Consider the following 13182-nt stretch of genomic DNA (forward strand, 5'->3'; position numbering starts at 1 on the left):
TCAGGGTCTCGAGGGGAGGGGGCAGGTGCCCCCTATTCACTTTTAGCTAGAGGACTGCTATTACAAATTAGTGAAAATAAAATTTCAAACAATCTATGCAGTACTAGAGGGAAATGGCATCGGCCAGATGGGAAATTTATGCAAAGCATCCCCTACCCTCCAGAAGTCCAACCCCATGCTAAATCATAGGAACATCACCCACCTAGCCCCAACGCTGAAGCAAAAAGACATCCCTCTAAAAATTTCCACTCGAGCACTGATTCTACGTCTTATTATGGCCGACCTCTGTGGCGGAGTGGTTAGCACTGCGCGCAACGAATCCCGGCCTTGGCATGGGTGTTCCTTGTGAGTGTCCCTTCATCAATTTCATCATATCATCACCCTTCCTTGTCTTCGCGATTAGCCAAAAGTAGCAGAACAGCGTAGTAAAATCAATTGTTCTGATGCTGGTATAGGGCTTGTCAGCTGCTTCCTGGTGTTTTGTCTAAATTTCTCAACATCGCAGTCGTAAAACGAAGTGAATGAACATGGTGGCTGTCAACTTGCCTGGCATTATCTTTTGCATCCGACGTTATCTGTACATTAAGACGAAGGCTATGCTTGTGGTGTTTCCAAGATTTTCTTAAGACTAACTTGTATATTTTTCAGTATTAACATTTAGAACTGATTGAGTTTGAGTTTACTATCAAGTCCAGTTTATGGATAGAAAGGCTAATCGGGACTGGACCGATAGTTTAAAGTGGAATCCGAACCATTATGTGCCTCCACCGGGTATCGACCCCCGGAGTTTTGACTACAAGGCGACGACGTTACCATTACGCCATAGTTGATGCCCTTAGAACTTTTTGTTCAAAACTAGGCAGGACATTGTATTTTCTTAGTTACGAAACGAAGACGGATAATCTCGAAATGTGTAAAGATTATATAAAAAAAGTAATGTGCTCTCCTGTGCTTTACACCACGCCATGAAGGGGGTGTGGAGTTAGGGCTCCACACTTTCTTGATCACGGCCAAATATGGAGGTGATGTGATCAGTACCACGCCCCTGGCAGCTTCCCCCCCCCCCCCCGAGTTTCCTCGACCCTGTTCAGGCACGTTGCACAGTGATTCGGACTCACCTTAAACTGTAGGCCCAGTCCTGATTAGGCTATTTAAGCACAAAGTTGGTTTAAGACAGACTTTGCCAAGCTTATTTTGTCATTGGCCTTCACCAAAGATTCCGTTCAAGCATTCAACTGGTACGAGTGAGTGAAAACGGAAAACTTGTCAAACATGAAGCCCAATCCTTCCAAATACGAATATAATTAAAATCGTGCACATGTAAGAAATAACGCTATTTATCCATTAGTGTTCATGCAGCTTAGCTTTGAACAATGCCCCATGCCATGAAAATGGGAAGGCCCATTATTTACACAGAAAAATCAAACTTATTTTTGGTCATGTGAATGGAGAAAAGTTTGTTTCTTGACAGCAGCTCAGATCATAGATAAACCACTAAAAGCTCCGTTGTAGCAATTTCTCAGCTATATCCTGGAAATGGCCAGCTTAGCAAAGAAGTGTAAATGGAAGCGGGTGGGCGATAGACATCATGGCTATGTTACCACAGGCAACAAAGGGTCTACTGCGTATATAGTTGGATTGAAAACAGTGTTGCCCTTCCACTGAGAAGGAAAAGAACGATCACCACTAGTGACTGTAACAACAGCAGAATGTAATTCAGTGGGGTTTCTTCATTTTGGAACATCTCCCATAATTGAAGGAGTTAACACATTTTCATGAAAACTGAGAACAATAAGTTTATCTTTTAGTTTACCTCGACCAATTTCTAGGATTCAATGTAATTTTAAGTCATTAAATATCTTGAATTTGTATCAAAGTTAAAATAACTAATTGACCCAAAGAACAAAGAATGCTAGTCTATGACGTCATCTTTCAGAAACATCTCTTCTTCACGTACAGTCACCCGCAATAAAAATGGGAGACCCAAATCCTGAAGTACTTGCTTCCTTGAAAGGTGTTATGCAGGGTTGTTTATGGTCCAGGAATTTTAAGTAAATTTAATTCCGGTCCAAGTATCATTGAATGATGGATGTATTGTATAAATTACCGGTTATATTGTGTGAAGGAGAACTGCGTTATCCGTTGATTGGACGTTCATGGCTAGACAGTATTCATTCAGGTTGGAGGAACTTGTTAGCACAATGTATCACAATGTTCACAAATATGGGGTCCGGACGAAATGATAACGCTGATATTAATACTAAAATACCGGAAAGTGAAGGTTTGAGAGCGCAGCTGGAGAAGAAACTTGCTCAGAAAGAGGAGCAACGAAAAATGATTTTGGCCAGAGTAGATCCTGATAAAAGATCGAAGCTCCAGAGAGACAGGGAGAGGGACATTAGTGAAATGATTCCCCTTGGAAAGCCAGCTAAGAGCATGGGCAGTGAAGACACTCAGTTTGACCGGAGGCTGTTCAACCAATCAAAGGGGATGGACAGTGGGTAGGGAGATGACGAAGCGTACAACGCGTATGATAAACCTTGGAGGGATGCAGGGACTCTGGGCCAACATATTTACAGATCAACAAGAGATCTGGACAAGGCTGTGTATGGAGATGATTTGGAGAAAATAATGAAAACAAACAGATTTGTCCCAGACAAGGAATTCAGTGGCACGGAACATGGAGCAGCACGCAGCGGACTTGTTCAGTGTGAGAAAGATGAAGACGATCCTTTTGGTCTGGACTCTAGCTAAAAGAGCTACCAATAGACCTAAGGATGCAGAGAGAAGAGATAACCAGAACCAACCAAATACAGACGCTGGCCACACACCAATCAGAAGATCAAATAGACTTAGGAGATAGATATGGTGAGACCAGCACTTAAAACAAAAAAAAAAGAGACTCCAGGAGGAGATAATAGACGTATGATAAGAGGAAGAAGAAGAATTTGTATTATATATCATGTTATTGATTGGTTGTCATAGTAACAGTGTGTAAGATCTACGTGAATGGTTTCCATGCATTAAAGTTATGTTGTTTAATTTGAACCTACGTGTTTGTATGTCTTGTGTAAGTATAGATAAGAAATCATACACACACAACAGTACAGTATTTATTTTATTGAATATATTTATCATGTATTTTTTTATTTAAACATTATTAGTATCATTATTATTATTGAGAGACTTGGTTCGGGCCTCCCCCTCGAAATATACTGTTCTAGATACGTGGCTGTTGGTAAGTAAATATTCCATTTCTATTTCCGCATCAGAAGTAGTACAATACGTAGACTATGTAATTACGTCTAAATTACACTATATGCACACATGAACGGGGTTTTAGGGTTACCGGATCCTCCCTACGTTTTGTACGCTTTAATACAGAGTTTGTGAAACAGAGAGAGAGAAGGAATGCAGTTTTTTTTCCCCCCGACTGAACTCTTCACCTTTGCCACCGCCTCTCTAATCGGAGGACGTAAGCACGCCTATACCTGAGCTACAGTATATGCCATGAAGGCATATAGTGAGTGCATAGCCCAGCACATTCTCGATCTCGGCCATGACTGGGATGATGTGATCAGTACCACACTACTGAGGTGCCCCCAAGTATCTATTGATTGGATTGATTGATTGATTTGCTTCATTTTACTTCGCTCTTTGTGCCACTTTTGGCTAATTTGCGAAGATGAAGGCGAGTGATGATATGATGAAATTGATGAATGGACACTCACAAACATCCATGCCCAGGCCGGGATTCCAATCCTGGATCCTTAGCGTCGTAGCACGACGTGCTAATCATTCCGCCACGGGGGTCGGTTCTATTGATTGGAGGCAGGAAGACCCCAAGAGCCATTATATGCAGGGACATTTCAGGAAATACCCCCCTCCACTCCGAGACCACCACCCCAGGGAATCTTGCCTGGGTCACCCGTCTCCTCCCAAGTTGCAGTGAGAGGAACGACATAACATATCCAGATACCGGGTAAGAAATAATAAGAACGTACAGTGGGATGCATAAGAATTACCAAGCAAATGGTCTATCCCAATATTTATTCTCTTGTTTTACGCAATGAGAGCTTAAAGAATTGGAGCAAAACGTAAAAAAAGAGCTGCTGACAACCTCTGCAACAACATACAATACTAGTACAAAACAATCCATTCCTCATAAACACTTAAGATGCAAGAGAAAAAAATAATGAAAATAGTCATGGACATTTTGCCAAGCAATACTTGTGCATCACACTGTACATTAAATAATGAACACCTGTTTAACTCTGTCCCGCCTGTCTCTGGAGCAAGCGAACCAAAACAAGTCTCTGCGCAAGTAGTGACGCTAGATGACTCCACCAATAAAGACAGGAGAGGGAATGGGATCGCGCAAAGGGGGAAAGCGACTGCCTTCGCAGCAGCTTGTAGCTTGTACTGCTTTGCTCTGCCCACTCGACCACCCCTTCTCTGCCGCTATGCGCGGCCTTGCTCCAGAGAGAGCAGGAACAGAGTGTAGTATGCAGGAAAGACTTCTTGAAAGAGAGTCTGACCAAGAACTCATTAAGAGTTGTAATAGCAATAGGCTGCGCGAGAGCTAATCATATATTAACAATCCATTTCTGTCTAAAAACGGGGAGGCAAAGTCAGTCACGTGTTGGGGGGGAGGGGACTTTGGAGGTTTGTAACTCCATACAATAAACTCAATTAACACTGTTCTCCAAAGTGTAAAACCAACCATGCAAAACTGTTAATTGTGTGTGATACAGCAGGGGTTATACAACACCTCTCCTCTTCCCTATAGGTCAATGTAAAATTCCCATCCATTGGTTATTTTGGATAACACATTCCCATATGACGAATAAATTATTGCAAGCCATTTTGGAGAATTTTATGCCAAATTTAAAAATTCTCATTTAAATAATAAATATTCATTAATAAGTTCTAAAACAATAAAAACTTTCGCTAGGCAAGGTGTTTGAGGGCCAAGGTCTCCGCGACGACTCGTTGGGTGGCACATGGTGAACGCATCGAGTCCTATCGTCGCTGTTTTTCTGGCTTTCGAGACGGAAGCCCTTGTGCTCGGAATACTGCGTGAACACCAAAAAATTGGATCTCCCAGATCCCCTAGGGGATCGAACCCGCTACCCAAAAGCGCTAATATTCATTACTTGCATTACCGAAATGCCTGAAACAACCACTTTACGTAAAAGAACCAAAATAGAATAACACACACAGAATTAAGATTTCTAAGTTTTTCTCTGGTAAACTCGTGTGTATAAAATGTTAAAGAGAATATAACATCCGTCCCAAATTTATTTATATATCTCTGGTGAATCGTAAAAAATATCGAAAAAAAATGGGGGACTGGAAAAGCACCAATGCCACAACCTAAGTCAAGTTACAGTGATCCGAAGAATTGATTTGGTTTGTTTGAATTCGCTTTTCTGCCACTTTTGGCTAATCACGAAGATGAGAATGAGTGATGATATGATGAAATTGATGAAGAGCCACTCACAAACAGCAGCCATGCCTTGACCGGGATTCGGGCCTGTGACCTCTGTGCTAACCACTCGTCCGCGAAGGTTGGTAGAGATCTGAACATGCTGGCGTGTGTGGAGAGCTTGTCCGCTCTTGTTCTGGATTTGGGAAGAAGGAGACGAGGGGAGGGGGGCATGCAGGAAATGGGGATCATACGGGACCGATTGGAGGACATCAGCAAACAAAACGTTTTGGCAGAATGTGTCGGGAAAGTGCGAAAATACGTAGACATGTGTGGAGCGAGTGACAGGACGGGTTTGGCATGGTTCAGGCTAGGGGGTGGGCACGATTCAAGCGCGTGAGAGAGGACGGGAGTGCAGAATGTCCAATGTGTGGGGAAGACGAGACGAAATTCCACATTCTCCTCCAGTGCAAAGAAACAGCAGAGGCTAGACGGAAATACATAAAGGATATGAACGAATCTAAGATGGAGGGGCAAATGAAAGCCATTACAGGGAGGGAAATGACTGGAAGGGACGAAACTTAAATAAGGGACATGGGAACCTTCCTACATTACGTCTGGACAAAGAGAGCAAATAAGTTGAGGGACGTGAGTGAAAGTGCCTGAGAGCGGTGTGCAGAAAGCTTCTTTTTGACAATATAATAACTAGTGCTATAAGCGTAAAATTATGAGAAAAATGAAACAGGTTGATAGATTGTAGTGAGAGAAGAACCCTCAATTAGTATTATGTTAGTGTTATATTAGTATTAGAAAGGTAAAGTTGAACGTGTGAGGGCATAAGGAGAGGGGATATGGGTGGAAAAAAGAAGAGGGGGAAACCAACTTAATCGATGTATGGAAATGTGTGTACAGCCGCAAAGGCTCATACTGAAATAAACCTATATTCTATTCTATATTATAGTCTTTCACTCTTGGTCCTTTCACCCAAATTCGTGTTCTCTGTTGTTCGCTTTTACTATTGGTCATTTTTGCTGTTATTGTTCGAAGTGCGTAAGGTTAGTTTCGTCACAAATTCATGTCACAATCACGCTTTAGCTGTACTGGTTCAAAATTTCCCACTTGCACCAGTTTCCCCCAGTTCTAAATGACATACAACATGCATATTTGGACTAAAAAATCGTTTACTGTTTCTTCTATCTCTTATTTGATTGTGAGAAAGTGGTAGAGGTTCACCCTATAGTGCGATCACTGATATGTACTTTAATAATTCGGGATAGAAGTAGACTCGTGTCTTCTGGATAGCTGTGTTGTGAGGTCAATCAATCAATCAATCTTTACCCAATGGAGGCATATAGTGGTACAGATCGTACTTTAAACTGTAAGTCCAGTCCCGATTGGTCTATCTACGATTCCACGTGTCCCGGGTTCGAATCACGGCCTGGGCATGAGTGTTCTTTGTGAGTGTCCCTTCATCATTGATTCACTGATTTGGTTAATTTTATTTCGCTTCTCTGCCACTTTTAGCTAATCGCGAGGATGAGGATGAGTGATGATATGATGGAATTGATGAAAAGACGTATACAAAGAATACCTATGCCCATCCCGGGATTCGAATCGTGGATCCATGTCGTTGTAGCGCGATATGCTAACCACCCTTCCACGGAGGTCGGCTGTTCCTTATCAGTTTCATCATGTAATCACTCATCCTTCTTTGCGTTTAGCCATAGTGGCAGAAAAGCAAAATAAAATTAACCATACCAATCACAATCGATTGCCCTATGTGAGCATAAACTTTTTACACACCGCCGCAAGAAATAAATCACTGTGAACAGTGAAATTGTTTAGTATAGTGATAGACTCTGTATTGAAACAGATGGAATTGAGAGGAAACATATCAACAAGATTAAAGCAATGTATTGCATATGCCGATGACATCCTTATAACAGCAAGGACAAAAAAGACATTAATAGAAACATTTGAACAACTAAAACGTGAAGCTTTGAAAATGGGTCTCGTAACTAATATGAAGAAAACGAAATATCTCAGATGTGTAAAAGGTAAAAGCAAATTACAAGACCTAATTATAAACGAAGAGAGAATAGAAGAAGTGAGATCTTACAAATATCTTGGATCAGTTGTAAATGGCGACAACACAATTGAAGAAGAAATTAGAACTTCGCCAACTTCGCTCTATTTACGTAAGAGCGAACTAATATCTAAATCTGCGAAACTGAGACTTTATTATAGGATAATAAGACCCATAATCACATATGCATGCGAAACTTGGACCCTCAAAGACTCCTGTAAACAAACTCTCAATATTCGAAAGGAAAATGTTAAGAAGAATTTATGGACCTCTGAAAGAACCTGATGGAGAATACAAACCAACGAAGAACTCAACAAGTTAATCAGGAATGAAAATATCATAAATTTCATAAAAATCACAAAGACTAAGATGGTTTGGGCACGTAAATAGAATGTCTGATGAAAGATGAGGCCCGTAGCTAGGGGGGCAGGGGGCAACTGCCCCCCCTGAGAGCCTGGTTTGCCCCCCCCTGTGAAAAATACAGAACACATCCCTACCTGGAATTCTCACTAATCTTTACAATTATATCCTCTATTACTCCAGCAACATAACAAAGACACTTATTGTTGTGATTTATTAAGGGGTGTGGTATTCCGAATAATGTCGTACTAGGACAAGGGAGAGAAAATCCCTTTCTGATTCAGACTTCGGGGAATGATTTCGTAATTTTCAGTATCTAGAACAGTTGTGACATTTTGAAAAGTCTTGTATTAAACGTGCCTAATTTGTTTGGATGTTTTTCTTGGATGTGTTGCTCGAAGTTTGAACTGCTTACTTTTTTGTTTCCCAAGTCTACCTTTTGGTAATAGTGATTCATGCAGTAGAGAGAGGGAATGGATATTTAAATTTTGTTACTTAGCGTTGCTTTTCTGCCACTTCGAGCTAATCGTGGCAATGAGTGATGACGTGAAATTGATGAAGAGACACTCACACACAGTGTTGCAACCACAGCAGGGGGCAGGAGCATTATCCCCCCACCCCAATCTTGAACGGAAGTCCAATCTAGGGGGGGGGGGGGCAAACATTGAAGTAAGATGGAATTAGTCTTCAAGTGTTTCTTGCATTTTTTTCCATATGGCCAAGGCCACTTGCAGGGGGCACAGAGGGCCAACTGCCCCCTCGATTTCAAATTTTATACAAATGAAAGTACATTTCGTAAAATTTTCTTGCTCGCTTCGCTCGCATGCACAGGTTCTGCTCTTCATATAGTCCAAGTTCAGAGTCATAGCTATGGGGCGGCGGGAGTCAGCCCTGGGAACCAAAACGATCTAAATGAAGAAAAAAATTGTTAAAGAGAATGCCATGGCACCCCGTGAAATTATTTTCGCCCTATTAAATCAATATTGTTTTCAGTTTGCAAATATTTGGATCTAAAGATTTTCCTGCTCGCTTCGATCCCAAATGATTCTTCTCTCTCCAGAGAGAGAAGTAAGGTCAAATACATATATACTTCTGGTTGATACTGTTTAAATGCACGAACAATTATTTTGAGGAAAAGGAGCGTGCACATTTGAGAGACAATTTGGCTGATCAATTGATCATGTAGTGTATTTAAATTATATATATATATATTACAGAAACTTTGAATACGTACACAATTTAGCGTTAACATGTTGTATATGTATTTTCTTATTTTACGTCGCTCCATGTTGCATATATGTTGTACATGAAAGTTATACGTGTCATATGTACAAAGAGAATACGTTTGTCGTGCATATTCTGTCTTTGAAACATACAGTTTGTGAGTTTGTTTTCCATTATTAGCAAATATGAAATTGAAATTGAACCAGCTTGTTGTAATATAAGCAGAAAGGATGTAACTTTCCAATTCAGCCTCATGGCGGCGCTAATGTGCATGGTAACAAAGGTGGTGATCACGTCACAACAGCGCACACAGTATGTCGTATGGTATGCGAAATTTTCGAGTATTACATGGAGGCTACTGCCACCACGCTACGAGCTGAAGTCCGCAAACCTCCACTCATTCGAAACTTAAATCCTTTCTGCTTGTATTACAAGCTGCTCGGAGATACGTACATTAACCTCTTGTAATACAAAAAATGTATTACAAATTTTTACGCACTTCATCAAAGTGTAGATGTAATGTAATCATTATTATTTAATTAATTCTATTTTTCTTGCATAACACAACACAATGGTGGTGTTGGATTCTCGTTAGATTCCATTGTGCACAAAAATCTTGCATACTGGAAACTAGAGGGAAACATTATGAAGGAAGGACTTCCTTAATCAGTTCTGCAGAGAGGCCCAAAGCTGTTGGCACATATTAATCGTTTATTAACATTTTCGACCTGTAAATATGAAGTAGATGCAATCGCTATTTATGTTAAACTTTATCTTTGTATTCTTTGGTATTCCGAAAGGTCATTATCGAAATATTGTTATTTGATGTTGCTAGAACTTTTTATGTTCATTGGAGTTTCAAGATATCATCCCTTTTCTGTTACTTATCACTTTTGGAGGAGGGGGACAAGTGCCCCTCTGTACCCTGCTATATCTGCCAATGAAACACAATATATAAAAAATTTGCCCCCTCTAGGATTGACTGTGCCTCCCTAATAAGAATTCCTGGCTAAGGGCCTGTGAAAGATTAGTAAGAGAAACATATAAATGGAAACCACTCGGAACACGAGCCTTAGGTAGGCCAAAGAAAAGATGAGAAGAGGAAGTAATTCAAGATCTGAAAGAAACGAAAGTAAAGAATTGGACGAAGAGCATCCAGGAAAGGAAAAAGTGGAGAGATGTTGTTGGGACTTTCAATACATGAAGTTGTAGTGCCTCAAGAAGAAGAACAGTGAAATTTTCCTACGCCTGGCAACCCTGCTCCAGATCAAATGACAGGATTCGGCCAAGACCTGTGGCAGTCAAAACAAACGCAGAAGAGAGCGAACAATGACCAAGTGTTCCTGTTCCAGATTTAGCCTCTAACCCCAACCCCTATAATAGCAACGTCTCTGCCTCCCCCCTTTTCTTCTGATGACCTCTCAACTCACAGCCAGTTGATATTGTTCCGCTCGTAAATTCTGTCACACTCACACCCCTCCCTGGTGGTCACGACACCTTCTTTCATCACCACCTTTTCCCACGGCTTTTCCAAAACAAAGGAGATGCCTGTTTTCCGAAACAAAGGTGATGCCTGTAGAGCAGTTTTTCTCAACCGCCGGGCCGCGGCCTGCTACCAGGCCGAGGGAGGTTCTCCTGATATTTGGCATTTTAGTTTGCGCAACACTTCTCGCTAACAATTATAAAAACGCATGCTTTGCATATACATATAAATATTTGGTGTGCGAATGTGATAAGTGTTTCATCGACAAGTATTTGTCTCACCGATGGCATAGTGGTAACTTCGTTGCCTTGTAAACAATGAGTCCCAGGTTTGATACTCGGTAGAGTAACATCGTGGTTCGGGTCCAACTTTAACTGTATATCCAGTTCCGATTAACATTTCTGTGCATAAAATGGACTTAAAACAACTCAATAGAACGGTGTCCGGTAAAAATGGCAAAGGAAAAAATGGCAACGGAAAAAATGGCCAAGTAAAAATGGCAAAGGTAAAAATGGCAACGGAAAAAATGGCCAAGTAAAAATGGCAAACGGAAAAAATGGCAAACTGGAAAAATGGCAAAAGTAAAAATGGCAACGGAAAAAATGGCCAAAGTGAAAATGGCAAGTTTTCTTCTTTGGCAGTTGCCCCCTCTCAGCGTGCAGAATGATCGCTACCACTGCTTCATTTTCTTGCTGGATGCACCTGATTAGCTTCCACAATAAAGCCTACAGTCTTTACTCTGTAGGATGTTTGAATTTGAATTGCATTACTCCATGTAAATCATATACATTGGTATTTGGAGGGTTCAGTACAGTTCAGATAAAAAATATAGTTACAAAATTTCTATAATTTACAATCTAGATGTTCACTAACTCTATAATATTCTTTATTAACTAATAGTTTGTTTTTTTAATTTGTTTTTGAAACTTGTCATATTTCCTGATTTAATATCATTTGGTAGGTTATTGAATATTTTAATTGCCATATGTTCCGGTTCCTCTTGAACTAATGTTAAACGTTGACTGCCAGGTGAGGTGAGACAACGTTGACTGCCAGGTGAGGTGAGACACACAAGTGGGTATCACGGCTTCATGAATGACTATACTTGAGACCCACTTTCGGGTCTCATGGCAGTCAACGTGTTGTAAAGTATGGCTTTAGAAGCTCATTATTTCGGGTGTTATATGTATATTCTATTGAACTTCGTAGCGCAATATTTTTTTCTCGCATATAATGACATTTCATATGAAGGGAGGGTTAATATTTTGAATTTCTTAAACCTTCACAGCATCATATTCAGGCGAATGATTATGGTCATAGGAACACACAGGATTTTGTTTCAATAATTTTGTTTTTAGAATTCCTCGACACTTGAAATTGTTCCTCCACCTTATAACATTCTTCAGATCAGACTGTTGTAGAAAGAAGAGCTTATCTCCAGCTTTCCAAGATTTAACATTTTTCATTTTAAAAAAGTAAACAAGTTCGTCCCTCTTAGTGTGAGGGGGTTAGATAAGGGCTGACTTGAAGTCCTACTAGTAACAAACATGCGTGACTGGTCAGCAGGTGCGCGCAAAGCGTAAACTTGTTTCCAGTCAAGATGAAAATCCATTCTATGCTGCACCTCCCCCCCCCTTTAACCCTTTTAAGTTTCATCAATCACACATGCTTCAAATTATTTACAAAGGTTACCTTTTATTAGCATGCGATTGTATAGTGACAGTAACTCCTGCCAAAAGAAATAAAGGGCATTATTTTTGGAAACATCAAATAAAATGTTTCCATTCAAAGACAAATGAATGTTAAAAGACATTAAATTATATTAAATTTTAATTTCAAACTGTGAAATGCAAGACACATAATTTCTCAATTTTCACGTAAAATCGTAATAGGTATATTGTATTTGCCGTTTTCATTCTTGCCATTTCTACCGTTGCCATTTTTTCCCTTTGCCATTTTTTCCGTTGCCATTTTTACCTAAATTCACCAAATTAATTTAATAAAGAAACTACAAAGTTTCTTGCCGACGCACCCAAAAATTTTAATTAATTTATTCATGCATTCATACAAGGTTTCATTAGATCGAGTTGTTTACTTTTAATTTAATCTAATTTAATACTGTATTTGTCATCAAACCAAGACATAATCCAACTACGTATAACTCTTTATGATTATTTCATAATTTAATTATTAATATTTAATTTCAAGGCAACATAAATATTAATTACTCTGTAAAGTTAAATAGAGAGGCATTTATAAGTAATATTGTTGGGATGGGTGCATCGACTTAGAAGAAAAATATCAGGCCGCGATCTCACAAAGGTTGAGAATCAATGCTGTAGACCACATCAAAGGGTCCGTTCCATGAGCTATTCCAGGAAAAAGTTACTGGAAAACGTGTAGGATCATAGTCTCTTTCTTCTCATGTGCGAGACGGCTGGCTACCTGATAGCATGACAACGTCGTCTAGGGTTCGATACCCGATGGAAGTAAATTGCACAGTTGTTCGGATTCCACTTTAAACTGGAGGTCCAGTCCCTGTTAGCCTATCTGTGCATAAAGTGGATTTAAAACAACAACAACAAACGGCTAAAACGAGCT

This window comes from Lepisma saccharinum, chromosome 2 (genome assembly GCF_977018435.1).
Source record: "Lepisma saccharinum chromosome 2, izLepSacc3.1, whole genome shotgun sequence".
Taxonomy (NCBI): domain Eukaryota; kingdom Metazoa; phylum Arthropoda; class Insecta; order Zygentoma; family Lepismatidae; genus Lepisma; species Lepisma saccharinum.